Source organism: Bos mutus, chromosome 8 (genome assembly GCF_027580195.1).
Source record: "Bos mutus isolate GX-2022 chromosome 8, NWIPB_WYAK_1.1, whole genome shotgun sequence".
NCBI classification, from domain to species: Eukaryota; Metazoa; Chordata; class Mammalia; order Artiodactyla; family Bovidae; genus Bos; species Bos mutus.
In genome coordinates this window covers 96980567-97000188 of record NC_091624.1, presented here as the reverse complement: position 1 = coordinate 97000188, position 19622 = coordinate 96980567, and the positions used below count along the sequence as shown (strand labels likewise).

Genomic DNA, 19622 nt, shown 5'->3' with positions numbered 1-19622 from the left:
AATGTACAATCAAATAATGAGAATTATTACTTTGCTAATCATTTTGAAAAATCCAGTTTTTGAAAAGTATGTTAGTCAAGGTTCTCTAAGGAAACAGAACCAATAAGATATTTTGGTTCAGTTCAGTTCAGTCACTCATTTGTGTCCAATTCTTTGCCAACTCTTTGCAGACTCTTTGCAGGCAATCTCTATAATAAGATATATGTTTATGCATACAATATACATATGTAAAATCAATAATTGGTCTCTCTATAGTTCACATAATTATAAAGGATGAGGAGTCCCACAATCTGTCTTCCTCAACAGAGTCCTGGGTTGGAGACCCAGGAAACCAGTGGTGTAGTTCCAGTCCAAGTATAGGGTCCTGGGAACCAGGAAACCAATGGTATAAATTCCAGTTCCAGTGTAAAGTCTTGAAAGTCAGGAGTACCAGTGGGGTAAGTCCTAGTCCAAGAGAAAGGAAAGCCCAATGTCCCAGATCAACAGTCAGCCAGAGAGAGCAAATTCTCTCTTCCTCCACATTTTTGTTCTAGTCAGGCCTTCAACAAATTGGATGCTGTTCACATCTGCTTATTCAGTTCACAAATTCAAACAATAATCCCTTCCAGAAACATCCTCACAGACCCACCCAGAAATAATGATATAATGGTTATCCAAATACCTGAGCACACCATCATCCAGCCAAGTTGACACAAAAAATTAGTTACCACAAAAAGCACATATTTAGTTAAAAAATGTTACTATAAAAACATACCAAGAGCTAAGGCATCTTTTATTCTTCTACTAATTGAGAGTCAAGACCATGTACACAATGATTTACTCAAAAAGTAAATTCTTTTTCTCTTATTGTCTAAAGGGTATATTTTTCAATCTGAAAGTGACATAGAAATTATCTGATCTATCTTACATGTTTTTAATATATAAACATGGAAATATTGACATCAGAAATATTAATGTTTTCAGTTAGTGAATTAGAATCCAAGTCTCCTTGCAACTAGAGATGATCATACTAAGTGAAGTAAGTCAGAAAGAGAAAGACAAAACTATGTATCACTTATATATGGGATCTAAAACATGACAAAAATGAGCCTATCCATGAAACAGGATCTCTGACAGAGACCAGACAGGTGGTTGCCAAAGGGGAGGGTGTTGAGGGAAGGGATGGAGTGGGAGTTGGGGTTAGCAGACGTGATGGTCGTGGTTGAGTTGCTCAGTCATGTCAGACTCTTGCAACCCCATGGACTATACCCCACCAGGCTCCTCTGTCCATGGGATTCTCCAGGCAAGAATACTGGAGTGGGTTGCCTTTTCCCTCTCCAGGGATCTTCCCAACCCAGGGATCAAAGTCAAGCCTCCTGCATTGCAGGCAGATTCTTTACTGACTGAGCTACAAGGGCAGCCCTTAGCAGATGTAAGTTTTTATATATATGATGGATAAACAACAAGGTCTTACTGTAGAGCACAGAGAACTATATTCAATAGCCTATGACAAACCATAATGAGAAAGAATATAAAGAATGTCTATATACATACTGAATCGTTTGCTGTACAACAGTAATTAACACAACATTGTAAATCAACTGCACTTCAATAAAAAAAAAAAAAAAAATGAATCCAAGTCTCCTTTTGTACAACGCATGGTTATCTGTGAATAGTAATATGTTAATCTTAACAAGTCCCCTAAGTTTGCAAAAAATCTATGAGCATGAATGGAACCAGTGGCCATGGTCTACTTCCTTTTTTCTCATTTGATTTCTCCTCTTTTGAGTGGGCTGGGAAGCTGAGATTTATTACCAATTGGTAGCCTCTGGCAGTGTGAAAGGAAGATGAGCCTGCCTTAGTGGAATAAAAAATGAAAAGTGTGATAAGATGTAATGAAGTGAAATAAAATCCCTGCTCAATGCTCAAATAAAACTGTCAGTGTTTGGATGCTGCAGCCTGTTAGGCTGGGTTTAGACAGAAGCAAGAGGGAATAGTGCAGTGAGCAAGCATGCTGTTACTGAAGTTTCTGAAACCACATATACTAATAAGTTGATGTAAAGAATGAATGACGGACTTTCCTTGTGATCCAGTAGTTTATCACCCACCTGCCAGAGTGATTCCCAGGACCCAGCAAAGCAACCAAGTTTCCAGAGCCTTGAAGACAAGGGATAACACCCCAAAATATGGACTCATTTTCCACTCTACCTTCATTGGCCAAACAGCCACTAAAAAAAGGCCACATCTTCCGATAGTTGGCAAATAAGTGCAGTATTGCCTCATGAATTGATCGCCTCTCCGAAGTATCTAGGGGTTTCCCAGATGGCGCTAGTGGTAAAGAGCCCACCTGCCAATCCAGGAGATGTAACAGATGCAGATTAGATCCCTGGGTCAGGAAGATCCCCTGGAGGAGGAAGTTGCAACCCACTCCAGTATTTTTGCCTGGAGAATCCCACAGACAGAGGAGCCCGGCAGGGTACAGTTCATAGGGTCGCAAAGAGTCGGACACAATTGAAGTGATTTAGCACACACACTGAGGTACTCACCTCAGTACCCAATGTTTATGGGAGAAGATTTGAGAACAAGTTAAGGAGTGGCTATCCTTCTGTGAGATTGGACAGGTCCCATGAAAGAATCTGGATGTCATGAAGGAAGCAATGGTTCAGGCAGATGAAGCAGCTGCTGAGATTGCTGGGAACCTGGAGAAATAGAAGAAATGCTTGAAGGAAAAGAAAAGGCTGGCTGCAATTGCCCTGAAATCTTCAGAAAATAGTAGTGCCCCAGGGAGTGTGAGGAGACAGGTGAGAGGCCCCAAAAGAAGCAAAAGCCCCAGGAGGCTTCTCAGGAAATGGAATTGAAGACCCATCTGTCTCCTTTTCCAAATCCAAGAAAAAGAAATCTTAAAGAGGAGCTGGTTAGTAGTGATCTTGAAGAGATAGCAGGCACTGGAAGTCTTTCCAAAAGGAAGAAAACTTTCCCCAAAGAGGAACCAGTTAGTGACTCCAAAGAGATAGGAAACAAGAGAGTCCCCAAGGAAGAAAGGACAGGAAAATTGCCCGCCAAGGAGGAGCCACTCAGCAGTGGACCCGAGGAGGCTGCTGCCAGCAAAAGCAGTGGCTCCAAGAAAAATAAAGTTTCAAAATCTATCCCAGGAAAATTAGAATGGACATCTCCCTAGTGGGCCGTAACTTGTTGAGGTATTCCCCAGTAAAAAGAAAAAATCCACCTGCCAAATTCAGAGGACATGGGCTTGATCCCTGATCTGGGAAGATTCCACATGCCTGGAGCAACTAGCCCCTTGAACCACAAATACTGATCTTGCACTCCAGAGCCCGTGAGCCTCATCTACAGAGCCCGCTCACCGTAACTACAGAGGCCGCTTGCTCTAGAGCCTGTGCTCTGCAACAAGCAACGAGAAACCTGTGCCCCACAGCAAGAGAACGCTCACTCGCAGCAAGTAACACTCAGCACAGTCATACATAAATAAACAAGTAAATTTTTTAAAAAGGAATGAATAACAACACAGTGTGCATCTCATAATATTTAATCCAAGTTAAAGCAAATATTCGAAACAAAGTTTGAGTCTGTCCTATCTTTACCTACATATTTACATTCTAAGTTCTGAAGTCATTTTACCATAGAGTTCATTAATGGGCTAATGAAATGCATTCACAGACAATCATTGCTGCAGCCTCATTGAAAATCTGATGTAGATTATTTGAGGGACTTGAGCAGAAAAAGCCTTTCTTACTAAAAATCAGACACTGCTGAGTCCTTGGTGAAGTTCTGATTTGTGTAGGAATTGGACTAGCTCTGACCGCCTCCATTACCTGTGGAATGTAAAATACAGCCATTCAGCAGCTGGGTGACAGCAACAGAGTGCAAGCTACCGGTGACCACCCTCTGCACTGACCCAAATGTACCTGGCCTTTTCAAAACAGGGAGGCTAATGACTAAGACAAGTAAAAGTCGTCATGAATGACCCTTAAAGTAAATGCAACACAGCATCCTTTGCATTTCAGTTTTCCCTGAAATATCATCACTTTAAGTTCAGTGTCAAAACCAAAAGGCAACAATTCTGACTCTTGAAAGAGGTATTAACTTAACCAGAAAAGAATCCATAAAGAAGAAGGTTGATTCCCTTGCCATCTCCTGACAGCTTTAGAACTCAGTTTTTGCTTTGATAATCAAAGTGCTGGAATGGGATTTAAAATACTCTCCCTAAAACTAGAATGAAATAATTTTCAATTAAAAGCTAAAACAGTGGTTTATGAAAATATAAATGTTTCATTTTAGGAAATACTGGAAATAGGAGACTCACTTTTAGAATACCTACTACATACAGATATTTTTGCATGTATTATATTCAAAATGAGCATATGTCATTTTACTAAGTAAATGTATTTAGATTTTTTTTATTTTCCCAACATGGCAACTGAATTTTAGAAAAGTAAAAGAACTGTTAAAAATCATGATTCAGTAAATGGTGGATCATAAGATGCCAGATTTGTTTATGATGTTTTGTTTCAAATATATAACATGACTCCTAGTATAAAGTGAGATATTCTGTTAGCCACTGTTCTAGAGCAGTAAAAAAAAAAAATGCCTAGTATATATGCTCAGTTGGCTAGTTTGACCTGTACGAACTTCCTTCAGTAATGGAATACTGGGTTTGTACCACGCTTCTAAGACTGGAAGAGGAGGAGGAAGGGTTGGGGGAATCAGAGCTGTCGTACTATAGAAGCAAAGTGATCAAAAATGGCATGTAAAATTAGTAAATCAGAATTTCATTGATCTAAAGACCAAGGCACAGCACCCTAAGAAAATAAAATTGGGAGAAAAAGATTAGAACTTCAGAAAGGAAATAAAATGCTTCCTCAGCTCTGACTTAATCAGCCTAAGGGCTTTAAGTCGTGATTTGTGTCTCTCCACTTCCTTCTTTTAGAGACACCTTAAATATTTAAAAGCCTTGTGATTCTCCTTTAAGCAGACAGTTCAATATAGAAAGGGTAAGGCTTGATCGTTCAATAACTGTAAATTATGATTGCTGACCCGTATTTTTCTAGCTTTATTTTAAAGGTATAATTGACAAATAAAAATTATATGTATTTAAGCCATACAGCTGATGTTTTCATATATACATGCATTGTGTAATGATTATCATATAGCTATCATCTCACCTAGATGTCTCTGTATGTGTACATGTGTGTGTGTGTGTGTGTGTGTGTGTGTGGTTAGAACACTTAAGATATAATCTCTTAGCAAATTTCAAGCACACAATATAGTATTATTAACTATAATCACCATGCTGTGCATTCGATCCCCAGAAGGCTCTGTTCTCATAGAAAAGCCCATCACTGAATTGCCTGGAGGACAATTTTACTTAAATATCAAGAGTAAACCTTGAAGTTCCTATTTCTGACTGGCAATGAGATCCAACTAATTAAACCAAGAAGCAAAACTCGGAATAAGAACTAAGGATATAATGTTGTAATCTTTTTTTTTTTTTATAATGTTGTAATCTATAGTGGTATGTCAGCGGTGTCCAAATAACTGTCAAAGAGAGATCATATAGATTCAGAAAATAACCTTCAGTTTAATATCAGGATGTGTGCATGTGCGTACTAAGTCAGTTCATCATGTCCAGCTCTTTGTGACCCTGTGGATGATAGCCCGCCAGGCTCCTCTGTCCATGGGATTCTCCAGGCAAGAATACTGGAGGGGGATGCCATTTCCTCCTCCGAGAGGTCTTCTTGACCCAGGAATTGAACCCTCATGTCTTAGATGTGAGCTTCTTAGAAAGCTGCCTCTCTGTCTATTTATGACTGGGCTGGGTCTTTCTTGTGGTGCTCTGCCTCATAGCAGTGGCTTCTCTGTTGCAGAGTATGTCGTGTAGGTGCAAGGGCTTCAGAAGTTGTGGCTCCCAGGCTCTAGAGTGCAAACTCAAAAGTTTTGGTGCATGAGTTTAGTTGCTCCAGGCATGTGAGATCTTCCAGGACCAGGGATCAAACCCATGTCCTCTGCCACTGGCAGGCAGATTCTTAACCTAACTACTGGACTACAGGAAAGTCCAACTGCTTCCCTCTTGCTAAATACTTTTCTCATAAGGAAAAAAAAAAGCAAAATTGTTTTCTCACTGCAATAATTTTGCACAATAAAGTAAGTAGTCCAAGTTGTATAAACATATTCTTTCATCTTGGAACTCAACAAAGTAAAATAGAATTAATGTGCTTTTGTCCTTGTTTCTAGGTGTTGCTGCTGCTGCTGCTAAGTTGCTTCAGTCGTGTCCGACTCTGTACGACCCCACAGACGGCAGCCCACCAGGCTCCCCCATTCCTGGGATTCTCTAGGCAAGAATACTGAAGTGAGTTGCCATTTCCTTCTCCAATGCATGAAAGTGAAAAGTGAAAGGGAAGTCGCTCAGTCGTGTCCGACTCTTAGCGACCCCATGGACTGCAGCCTACCAGGCTCCTCCGTCCATGGGATTTTCCAGGCAAGAGTACTGGAGTGGGGTGCTGTTGCCTTCTCCAGTTTCTAGGTGTTAGTGATATTTTATTCTATTTTAGAAGTACATAGCTTGGATGTTTTTAAGTAAACATTTATCATTTTTAATAGATACATTTTTAAGACTACTTTTATTTTTAAATATCACTTTACATGACTTTATTTTCCATGAATTGGTTCTCATGACAGAACAGGATTTATATAACTAAGCCATGTATAATCAGTAATAGTCTCTTATATTTAGGATGGTAAGACACTCCAGATCTGGATATTAAACATCAGATTTAGTGCTGGAAAGTCTAAACAACTCTAAAATTTCTTGTACTGTTCCCTAATCTTGGGTCAATGCTCTTTTTCTTTTTTTTCTTTTTTCTTTTTCTTTTTCTTTCTTTTTCTTTAGAATCACACTGGTATGAAGGAAATATTTCTGGTTATATCATGATACACAAGTACACGTCCCAAGGTGTTTTTATTTGGGAGGGGAATGTTTGTATTGTTCTGTTAAGTTTCATTTAGCTTTAATTTAGTTTAGTTTTGTTTTCAACTGAAGAGAAGGAAAATACTAAGATGTCATTCCAAAATTGCACAGGGAAGAAAAATAGAGAGAGATAAGAAGTGCCTGTCAAATAGAGATTTGAGTGATCTGAGTTAATCACCAAACCCAGATTAGTGTATTTTACCTGCTTGGCAAGAATAAACAGTTATTATTGAGAAGGATCACAGTTACAATCAGGGTTGGTGATAACTCTTTAAGAAATAAAAACAAAATAATTCTTTTTTCTTTAGCTAATCATTTTCAGTTTGAGTCATAGGTTTCCAAACACATTCAAGTCCACTGAGAATCTATTTCTTTTTTTTCTTTCTATTTTTTTCTTTTAAATTTATAATAATATTTTATTTATTTTTTTAATTGTATTTTATTTAACTTTACAATATTTCTACAGGTTAGTTTCTAAAGTGAGAAGGATCTTGAGTCCAGCCTCTTAGGTAGAAAATTAGTATTTCAGGACAAACTGGTCACTCAAAATATCACTACATAAACATTTTCATGGAACCAAAATATTTCTAAATACATTTTTCATGTAACTCTAAACACCTGTATATAATAATTCATTTAACACTATAAAGATATAAAAACCTTTCAAAAAGTTACTTTCTTGCTATTAGTCTCATGATACTACAAATGAGGAAAGCAGGACATAGAAAAGTTGCAAATTTTTCAGTGCCAAATATCTACTAAGTGAAGTGTTAGAATATAAACCCAGGTCTACCTGACTCCTGAACTTGCACCTTCTGGGTTTGCATTTTCTACCTCTCAAGCAAGAAACATCGCCAGGGACGTCAGTACAAGAAAACTATGTAATGGACTTCCCTGGAGGCTCAGATTGGTAAAGAAAACTACCTGGATGATATCTGAGAGCTCATTAATGGGATGGAGCCATAATATAGTTGTCTCTATTAATCGGCTGCTGCTGCTAAGTCGCTTTAGTTGTGCCTGACTCTGTGCGACCCCATAGACGGCAGCCCACCAGGCTCCTCTGTCCCTGGGATTCTCCAGGTAATACTGGAGTAGATTGCCATTTCCTTCTCCAATACATGCATGCATGCTAAATCATTTCAGTCGTGTTCGACTCTGTGCGACCCTATGGACAGCAGCCCACCTGGCTCCTCTATCCACAGGATTCTCCAAGCAAGAATACTGGAGTGGGTTGCCATTTCCTTCTCCCCTATTAACTGGCAGTGTCAGAGAAATTACAGTGATTGCTATGTGAGTTACTTAAGAAATGATGTTTATAGCAGACAAATGGATAAGAAAGCTGTGGTATATATACACAATGGAACATTACTCAGCTATTCAAAAGAATGCGTTTGAATCAGTTCTAATGAGGCGGATGAAACTGGAGCCTATTATACAGAGCGAAGTAAGTCAGAAAGAAAAACACCAGTACAGCATACTAACACATATATATGGAATTTAGAAAGATGGTAACAATGACCCTATATGAGAGACAGCAAAAGAGGCACAGATGTAAAGAACAGACTTTTGGACTCTGTGGGAGAAGATGAGGGTGGGATGATTTGGGAGAATGGCATTGAAACATGCACATTCTCATATGTGAAATGGATTGCCAGTCCAGGTCCGATGCATGAGACAGGATGCTCGGGACCAGTGCACTGGGATGACCCTGAGGGATGGGATGGGGAGGGAAGTGGGAGGGGTGTTCAGGATGGGGAACACATGTACACCCATGGCTGATTCATGTGACTGTATGGCAAAAACCACCACAATATTGTAAAGTAATTAGCCTCCAATTAAAATTAATTAATTAATTTAAAAAAAGATTTGCAAAAACATTAAAAAAAAGAAATGATGTTTATATAATTGCATTAAGCTCAGATATTTTTGGAGAAGCCAGCAACTTCAACTTCAAATCATATTCTTTATTCTTTGTATATTAGGGCAACCTTTATCTCTTATTTTTTAAAAAAGCTGCAGGCTAGGCTGAGATCAAGGATTATCTATCTCAATTTTTAGAGAAATAAGTGGAATCTAACCAATGAAAAATAGTTACATGAGTTGGCATTCTGACATTTTTTTCTGCTTTGGACCTTTCAGCACATCAAGCTCCAGCTTCTATGCTGAATTCCAGCAAAGAAAGTATCTACCCCTTCCTTGCACTTGCCTGTCCATCCACCACTGGTTCTGCCTTACAACTCCAGTGAACAAGGATCAGACATTACGTCTGTCTGCAGACAAATTATCCACTGTTTTTCTCTATATGCTAATAGTAGATAGCAGCTGAAGGGTCACATAATTTTCTTTGCATCTTTAATAAATTTTCAAATATCAAGGCACTAATGACACATGTTCCTATCAAAGATATTATAAGCATCAATGCTAGGACATGCCAGTAAAATTCATTTATTTTTTTTTATTTTATTTTTAAACTTTACAATATTGTATTGGTTTTTCCAAATATCAAAATGAATCCGCCACAGGTACACATGTGTTCCCCATCCTGAACCCTCCTCCCTCCTCCCTCCCCATACCATCCCTCTGGGTCGTCCCAGTGCACCAGCCCCAAGCATCCAGTATAGGCATTGAGACTGTATGGGCGAACATGTAACTTCTTGAAATTTTAAAGAATCTCAAGTGTCTATACTTGGATTGATCATAATTCAACTGGTCCGTTTGTGACCTTCCATTGTGTATATATTTATTTACTAATTTAAGTGATTAAATTGTTTGCTTATTTTAATAAATATTTGTGAACATACTACCCAGAATGAAGGTGAGATTCTTTTTTGTCGATTTTACTGGGGTACAATTTATAGAAAAGAAATCTTCTCATTGTAAGTATACATTTCAATGCATTTTGACAAATATGTAGACTCGGGTAACCATTATGGTTGATTATGTGTGCATGCTCCAACATGCTCCAGAGCATGTGTCCAATGTTTTGTGACCCAGGGATGGTAGCCCTCCACACTCCTCTGTTCATGTGATTTTTGTGGCAAGAATACTGGAGTGGATTGCCATTTCCTTCTCTGGAGGATTTTCCAGACCCAAGGATTGAACCCGTGTCTACTGCTTTGCAGGTGGATTCTTTACCAGGGAAGCCCAAAACATAAAAGACCATCATTACCTCAAAGAGCCCCCAATCCTATTTTGGATACCAATATACCTCCTTCGGCTCTAAGCTCTCACTGTAGTTTAGATGTTTTAAGAATTTCATGTAAATTGAATTACATAGTATGTACTTTTCTTATCCACATTCTTTTGAAATCCAGTCATATTGCTTCATGGATCAATAGTTATTTTTTTAAGGTAGTATTTCCGTACATGGATGTACTACAATTTGTTACTTGTTGGTGGACATTTGGTTTGTTTCCACTTTTTTGGCTATTCTAAATAAAATTTCTGTGAATATTCATAGATATGTCTTTGTACATTTTTTTTTTCATTTCTCTTGGGTAAATGCTTGTGAGTAAAATGGGTGGGTTGCAAAATAAGTGTATTTTTTAAAGACTGTACAATGTGATGATTAAATGTATAATCATGTTGTGAAATAATTACCACAATCAAGTTAATTAACACATCCATAACCTCATATAGTTATCATTTTTGTGTGTGCAAAAATACTTTAGATTTTCTCTTTTAGCAAATTTCAAGTACACAATACAGTGTAATTAACTATAATCACCATGCTGTATATTAGAGCCCCAGATCTGATTCATTTTATAACTGAAAGTTTCTGCCCTTTGACCAACATCTCCCCATTTCCCCTAACCCCCATCCTCTGGCAATCACCATTCTACTTTCTGGTTCTTTGAGTTTGACTTTTTCAGGCCCCACATATAAGCAAGACCATATAGTATCTGTCTTTCTTTGTCTGGTTTATTTCAGTTAGGATAATGTCCCCCAGGCTTATTCATGGCAGAATTTCCTTCTTTTATGGTTGATTAATATTCTCTCATATCTATACATATACCTATGTATACATATACATATGTGTACACATGGGCTTCCCTGGGGGCGCTGGTGATAAAGAACCTGCCTGCCAATGCAGCAGATATAAAAGATGTGCCATATGTATTTCCTCTGCTGTGGAATGTTTCTCCCTGGTCTTTGCCCCACTGTTTTCTTTGAGTTGCTGCTTTACCTACTATTTTATAGTAGTTCTTTAACTAGCTTGATAAAATTTACTTTTTGGCTGTGTTTATTGCTGATAGCTTTCTCTCTTTTATAATTTATGTTTCACTTAGGAGTATCTTTTGATGAACCAAATTTCTTAATTTTAATATTGTCAAATATTGTCAATAATTTTTATGCCTAAAATATGTTCACCAATATGTTCGACTAAGACGTTCACAGTTTTGTTTTTAATATTCAAATCCTTAATCTTTTCAGATATGATTTTATTTTTGTGGATAGCCAGCTTTTCAGCTTCACTCACTGAATCTTCCCACCCCTCCTTGCTGATGAGACAGCCTATCTACGATGTCCCTAAAGTTCTGTGAATGCAGGGCTCTAGTTCTTGGCTCTCTATTCCACTGCCAGTTTTCTGTCCCTGTGCCTGCTGGACTCCATCTTTATCACTATTGTTTATAAAAAGTTCTGATAACTGATACAACCATATAATAGACTGTTTGCTTACACAATGAAATATGAAAAACAGTCAAAACGAATGAATGTGACAATATATATGAACCTTGTTGTTGCTGTTCAGGCACTAAGTTCTGTCTGATTCTTTGCCACCCCATGGACTGCAGCATATCAGGCTTCCTTGTCCTTCAGTATCTCCCAGAGCTTGTCCAAAACTCATGTCCATTGAGTTGGTGATGTATTTTTAGCAAAAAGGATCAAATTGCTATAAATAGCATGATACTCTTTATAATAAAGTTTAAAACAACTGCAAAGCATGTTGCCAAACCAAATTCAGATCAGCTCACCTACACACAGTAAAGTCAATCTACTGACAGTTGTGGTGAAGAGAAGCATTTATTGCTGAGTGCCAAGCAAGTTGTTCAGGGAAGCTAGTGCTCATAAGTACCAGAACTCCCTGATAGGTTTCAGGAAAGCATTTTTAAAGACTGGGTGAGGGAGAGGAGTCACAGGTTATATGAACAACACAGTTCTCTGATTGGCTGATGGTGAAGTAACAGGGCAGTGACACAGGGGTTAACATGATCAGTCCTTAGGCCCCAGGAGGCCTGCAGGCTACAAGCTCATGGTCATAAAGTAATTTACATCTTCCCTTTGGTAGGGGTATTAGCAATTGTAAAACAATTCTAGAAATGTGCATCACATACTATCATCTAAGTACTTTGTTCAGTTCAGTTGCTCAGTCCTGTCTGACTCTTTGTGACCCCATGGACTGCATAATGCCAGGCCTCTCTGTCCATCACCAACTTCCAGAGTTTACTCAAACTCATGTCCATTGAGTCAGTGATGCCATCCAACAATCTCATCCTCTGTCATCCCCTCTCTTCCTGCCTTCAATCTTTCCCAGCATCAGGGTCTTTTCCAGTGAGCCAGTTCTTCACATCAGGTGGCCAAAGTATTGGAGTTTCAGCTTCAGCATCAGTCCTTCCAATGAATATTCAGGACTGATTTCCTTTAGGATTGACTGGTTGGATCTCCTTGCAGTCCAAGGGACTCTCAAGTCTTCTCCAACACCATAGTGCAAAAGCATCAATTCTTCTGCGCTCAGCTTTCTTTATGGTCCAACTCTCACATCCATACATGACTACTGGAAAAACCATAGCCTTGACTAGATGGACCTTTATTGGTAAAGTAATGTCTCTTTTTTTTTAATAAGCCATTGAGTTGGTCATAACTTTTCTTCCAAGGAGCAAGCATCTTTTAATTTCATGGCTGCAGTCACCATCTGCAGTGATTTGGAGCCTCCAAAAATAAAGTCTCACTGTTTCCACTGTTTCCCTGTCTATTTGCCATGATCTTAGTTATCTGAATGTTGAAGTTCTATGAAGTTGAACAGTTCTATGAAGACCTTCAAGACCTTATAGAACTAACACCCCAAAAAGACATCCTTTTCATTATAGAGGACTGAAATGCAAAAGTAGGAAGTCAAGAAATACCTGGAGTAACAGACAAATTTGGCCTTGGACTATAGAATGAAACAGGCCAAAGGCTAACAGAGTTTTGGCAAGACAATACAATGGTCATAGCAAACACCCTTTTACAACAACACAAGAGAAGACTCTACACATGGACATCACCAGATGGCCAATACTGAAATAAGACTGATTATATTCTTTGCATCCAAAGATGGAAAAGCTCTATACAGTCAGCAGAAACAAGACCAGGAGCTGACTGTGGCTCAGATCATGAACTCCTTATTGCCAAATTCAGATTTAAGTTGAAGACTGTGGGGAAAACCACTAGACCATTCAGGTATGACCTAAATCAAATCCTTTATGACTGTAGAGTGGAAGTGAGATATAGATTCAAGGGATTAGATCTGATAGACAGAGTACCTGAAGAACTATGGACAGAGGTTTGTGACATTGTACAGGAGGCAGGGATCAAGCCCATCCCCAAGAAAAAGAAATGCAAAAAAGAAAAATGGTTGCCTGAGGAGGCCTTACAAATAGCTATGAAAAGAAGAGATGTGAAAGGCAAAGGAGAAAAGGAAGATATACCCATTTGAATGCAGAGTTCCAAAGAATAGCAAGGAGAGATTAGAAAGCCTTCTTCAGTGATCAATGCAAAGAAATAGAGGAAAACAATAGAATGGGGAGAGACTAGAGATCTCTTCAAGAAAATTAGAGATACCAAGGGAACATTTCATGCAAAGATGGGCTCAATAAAGGACAGAAATAGTGTGGACCTAACAGCAACAGAAGATTAAGAAGAGGTGGCAAGAATACACAGAACTATACAAAGTAGATCTTCATGACCCAGATAAACACGATGGTGTAATCATTCACCTAGAGCCAGACATCCTGGAATGTGAAGTCAAGTGGGCCTTAGAAAGCATCACTACAACAAAGCTAGTAGAGGTGATGGAATTCCAGTTGAGCTATTTCAAATCCTAAAAGATGATGCTGTGAAAGTGCTGCACTCAATATGCCAGCAAATCTGGAAAACTCAGCAGTGGCCACAGGACTGGAAAAGGTCAGTTTTCATTCCAATCCCAAAGAAAGGCAATGCCAAAGAATGCTCAAACTACTGCACAGTTTCACTCATCTAAAATGTAGCAAATTAATGCTCAAAATTCTCCAAGCCAGGCTTCAACATTACGTGAACTGTGAATTTCCAGATGTTCCAGCTGGATTTAAAAAAGACAGAGGAACCAGAAATCAAATTGCCCACATCTGTTGGATCATTGAAAAAGCAAGAGAGTTCCAGTTTGCTTCTGCTTTATTGACTATGCCAAAGCTTTTGACTGTGTGAATCACAACAAACTGTGGAACATTCTGAGAGAGATGTGAATACGAGACCACCTGACCTGCCTCCTGAGAAACCTGTATGCAGGTCAGGAAGAAACAGTTAGAACTGGACATGGAACAACAAACTGGTTCCAAATCGGGAAAGGAGTTCATCAAGGCTGTATATTGTCACCCTGCTTATTTAACTTATATGCAGAGTACATCATGAGAAATGCTGGACTAGATGATCTAAGTACTTAAGAGTGGAGTTAATCTAGAGGATCTGGGGAAGGAGTCAACAAGGAAGGTGCCACAAGGTCCTCCTTGGTTACAGTTATACTTGTATGTATACATATAACAAAGAAAATAAATTATATAAGAATGAAATGCATAAAACTGCTCTTCTTCGGGATTGTTGTTGTTATTAAGCTGCTAATTCATGTCTGACACTTTGCCACCCTATGGACAGCAGCATACCAGCCTTCCCTGTCCTTCACAATCAGAGTTTGCTCAAATTAATGTCCACTGAGTCAGTGATGTCATCCAACCATCTCATTCTCTATCTCTTCCTTTTCCTCCTTAAGATTCAACAATCCATGACTCTAATTCACCATATTAAAATAGTAAAAGAGAAAAACAATATGGTAATGTCAGTTAGGTGCAGGGAAGCCATTTAATAACATTTAAACCAAATTTATGATAAAAAAGAAACTCTGTTAGTAATTCAGGAATAGATGAGAACATCATTAATCTGATAAAAGTATCTTTGAAAACAAAAAGTCAGCCATGCTGCACCCCGATCCATCTTCCACTAGCCACGCTGGACATAAACATCCAGTCATAAATGAAAATAAGCTGATCAGAAACCAAACTGGCTGAGCAGGCTGAGAACTGTGATGCCATGGCAGCCTGCATGATGCATGTGACTGAGCAAAAGTTGAATTATCCAATGGGGAGGGTAATCTCTCAGCTACTTAAAAAAGTGTTATAAACAGCTATAGGCCATTTTGGAGGGTCATCTCAAGTACTGAGCTAAAGACATACGCTGAAGGAAACAACGGATGACTTGAAAGTTGAGACCAAGTTTCAAGTACGCCTGTAATGATGTACCATCTCTTTTGGAAGAGTTCTTGATCCCAATGCTATACAAGCAGAGGGCAAATTCTTGTATTAGAAAACGAGAGGGGACCACTATTGTTCCATTACTGAGGTTGTCATTAGCGACAAGAAAGGGATTGTGGATCAGTCACAACAGGCATACTAAGAAGCTTTTGAAATCAGCAAAAAGGAAATGAATAGGCTCATTCTATCAGGTTGGATCTGGTTCTTAATTTCCCTGTGTTCTATTTTGAGATCTGAACTCTTCTGAGAAAACCTGCTTTCTTTCAAGGACAACTTTAGATAAAACTGAGGCAGAAATTGCTAGATAGTGTGGGACTTTAAGACCTGAATTCCTTTTTTTTCTTTTTCAATTTTTTTCTTCTCAAGTAAGCATCTTGCTCTTTGTTTCAATTTCCAAACATTCAGGAAATGCCTCTCTGGTCTGATAAGTCATAAAACATTCAAACCTGGACAGGACAATCATTAACTATTGCCCAGCTTATCAAGGTAAACAAAAAACAACAAAAAACAGAAAGACCATTAACTGGTCCTTAAACAATCACCTGGGGTCAAGGAAAAGGGTCATGGGCTGGTGACTCAGTGTCTAAAAAAACCCAAGGACTGGGGATCCAAGAAAGACATAAAAATGTCAAACTGAACATTGAGACGTTCAAACTAATTGGTCAAAAATGATGTACATTAACGTCACAAGCCCACCAAAAATGTATAGACCGATACTAATAAACATATAAAATTGCTATGATCCCCACCTTTTGGGGGCTCTTCACCCCCTCTCAGTGTCTCTGCTGAGGGCTTTGTATCTCTATCCTTTAAAATAAACTTTGCCAGCATGAGTGTTTTTGCAAGTTTACAGAGTTCATTCCTCAGCTCCATGAACAGAACTCAGTTCCCCATTTCAAAACCGTTGCTGAACTTGATATATTAAATGAAGAGTCATAAAGGACAGAAGGCTAATAATGCCTTGAACCGGGTCTCCTGCACTGCAGGTGATTTCCTACATTGCAAGAGGAATCTTTACCAACTCAGCCACCAGGAAACTGGCCCCAGACAGTGTGCGTGCGTGCATGCTCAGTCTTGTCCGACTTCTGCGACCCCATGGAGGGTAGCCCACCAGGCTCCTCTGTCCATGGAATTCTCCAGGCAAGAATACTGGAATGGGTTGCCATTTCCTACTCCAGGGGGTCTTCCCAACACAGGGATTAAACCTGAGTCTCCTGCCTCTCCTGTATTGGCAAGAGGATTCTTTACAGCGGTGCCACCTGGGAAGTCCTCAGATAGCTGAGGTGATATCAAAGGAATGATTTCAGTGAGCCCTTGCATCTTCCCATACATATAAAAGTGCTAAATTCCTTGAGATATCTGGTTTTCTTTAACCATAAGCTTTTGGTTTTACAATACCAAATATTGTTTGGCATAACAATAACCTTTAACAATCATCTTTTCTTTAACAACAACCTTTGGACCAATTAATGGCAAAATGATAAAACAGATAAAATAAAAACATGAGCAGTCTTCCCACTCTATCTATACACTCACTGTCCTGTCTCTTCCTTTTCTATCTCTACAAGCAACCTGTGTCCTCATCCTCCAACATTTTGCTTCCCATTAGATTGCCTTTAAAAGTTTACATTAATCTTATACTGCTTCCTCAAACTAGAATATTTTTGTCAATAGCCTGTATCGTAAATGCTCAAATTAAATATCCAGGCCTGGCAGTGCTAAAAAAAATAAAATTACTAAAACACAGAGGGGTTTTTTTTGCATCAGTTTTCTATTTACATTCATATTTCTAACGTGATATATTAGCCCTGCAGAGTCATTATAGCCAATTCTAATACAATAGAAAATTTCATTATAATATCAATCATGCATTAATAGCTGTCCCAATTGAAATTATTCTTGAAATATGAGGAAATTTCATTTAGACAACAAATATGCTTGATTTTGAGATAATAGGAAGTATTCCACATTCTTATACATTATTTTAAAATTAATATAATATCTATAAACAAGAAATTAAGTGAATCTGATTTTAACATAATTACACTAATGTACAAAGCATCTCTCCCCTCTTAAACATCCACATTTTTAGGAAATAACTGTTCTGTACAGGGCTGTATGTTAATTAGAGAATTAGAGGACATTAAACACGGTGCTTTATAAACATGTGTTTCAATTTCCCCTTCTCTCACTTCATCATGTTAATGTGATAATAACCCTAAGTCATCACATGCAAAGCTGAGTCTAATAAACAAAGTCAAATGAGGCTAAATCAATCAAATATATTCCTAATTTTTTAAAAATATGATTTATGCTGTCTTGTATTTTAAAATATGAGTTAAAGGCATTGCCCGTTGCTTTTTCACCTCTTGCCCTTCTCTCCCTTTCCATCATTAGAAATCAGGACAGACCAGTCTCTCTGATTTGGTGATTGCTCTTCTGAAAGTTGCAAGAGGGTAAAAGCACTTGACCTACATTTTCCCTTAGGCACTTCCTTCTGCAACCTGAAAGAAAAAATATCAGAGTTCACAGTGAGAACAATAGTCTTTCCTGCACCACCTACACCTTTATTCTCAGGGCTCTGTAATCAACTGTGACAGCATTTGAAAATGCTAATCAGTCAAACTCTGAAATTATTGATCCCAGAAAAATGTACATGAATGACTTCATTTCCATTTCTTCATATCTGTGGGTAGCTCCAAATAGAAAACTCAGTAACATCAGTGACTAAAAACCTCCTACAAATTGAAGAGTTAAGTCATAATACAGAAAAAAATAAAAGACATGATGGAATTTATGTGATATTATTAATATTTTTTTGGTTGCTTAAATTTTTATTTTATATTGGAGTTTAATCTTTCAGGGCTTCACAAATGGCTCAGTGGTAAAGAATCCACCTACCAAGCAGGAGACGGGGGTTTGATCCCTGGTGGGGAAGGTCCCCTGGAGAAGGAAAGAAATGGCAACCTACTACAGTATTCTTGTCTGGGAACCCCATGGACAGAGGAGTCTAGCTGGCTAAAGTCCATGGGGTCGCAAAAGAGTTGAGCTTGACTTAGCAAGTAAATGACAATGATGGTTGATCAAAAATGTTGTGTTAATTTTCAGTGTACAGCAAAGTGATTCAGCTATACAATACATATTCTCTATCTATTCATTTTCAAATTCTTTTCCCATTTATAATATTAGAATATTACAGAATATTGAGCAGAGTTCCCTTGTTTGGTTTTGAGAGAGGTTCTGATTCAAAACATACTGTGCATATCTGCTCTTTCCTATGCAGGACCAAGAGTTGAGGGTAGAGGGGATTTAGCTACAAGCACTCCAGGGTTCTCTTCTGGTTAGACCCTTAGATATGTCACAGCTTGAGCACTAGGACAGCCAGCTTTTAGCTCTACAGACACAATAGGGATTCATGTTTAATAGTGTATACAAGGATAATGTACAAAGATCAGCAGAAGTGAAAAAGAATCCAGTTAATGACACTTTGTGGTTCTTTCCTTGCAAGTCTCCTAAGGAAAGAGCCACAAGGGAAGCCCACACCCAAGGGAAGAGCCTCAGGGTGCAATTTGTAGCCTCTTGCAGGCTAAACGCCCATTTTAACTTTAAAATAGCATCCCTTTGAGCAGCTAATAATGTATTTTCCACCTGTCTATTTATCTGTGTTTTTTCAGCAGGCCTCAATGGACTTCCCAGTGGCTCAGTGGTACAGAATCTGCCTGCCAATGCAGGAGATGTAGGTTAGATCCCTGGGTCAGGAAGATCCCCCGGAGAAGGAAATGGCAACCCACTCCAGTCTTCTTGCCTGGGAAATCCCATGGACAGAGTCTGGTAGGCTACAGTCCATGATGTCACAGAGTCAAACATGACTTAGCTACTAAGCAACAACAACAAATACAATGCCTACCACATAGAAATTGCATTAAAATTTGGGCTGGACTGAACAAAATAAAGGTGCTCTCACATACTACTGAATCATGAAGAGTTAAAAATCACAGATATTCCTGTATTACAAAATGCCACCCAATCAATGGATTTATATTTATGAAAATCAAAGTAAAATTTCTTGACTTCCAGGATCCTCCCTAAGGGAAGAGATGGTTATGATTTTAGAAATATTT

At 38.5% G+C, this 19622-nt stretch overlaps 1 pseudogene; it reads left to right on the top strand.

Annotated features, from left to right (window-relative positions):
* Nucleotides 1–2827: 2827 nt before the first annotated feature.
* LOC138988853 (14-3-3 protein zeta/delta pseudogene) lies at nt 2828–15809 on the top strand (annotated as a pseudogene).
* Nucleotides 15810–19622: the final 3813 nt, after the last annotated feature.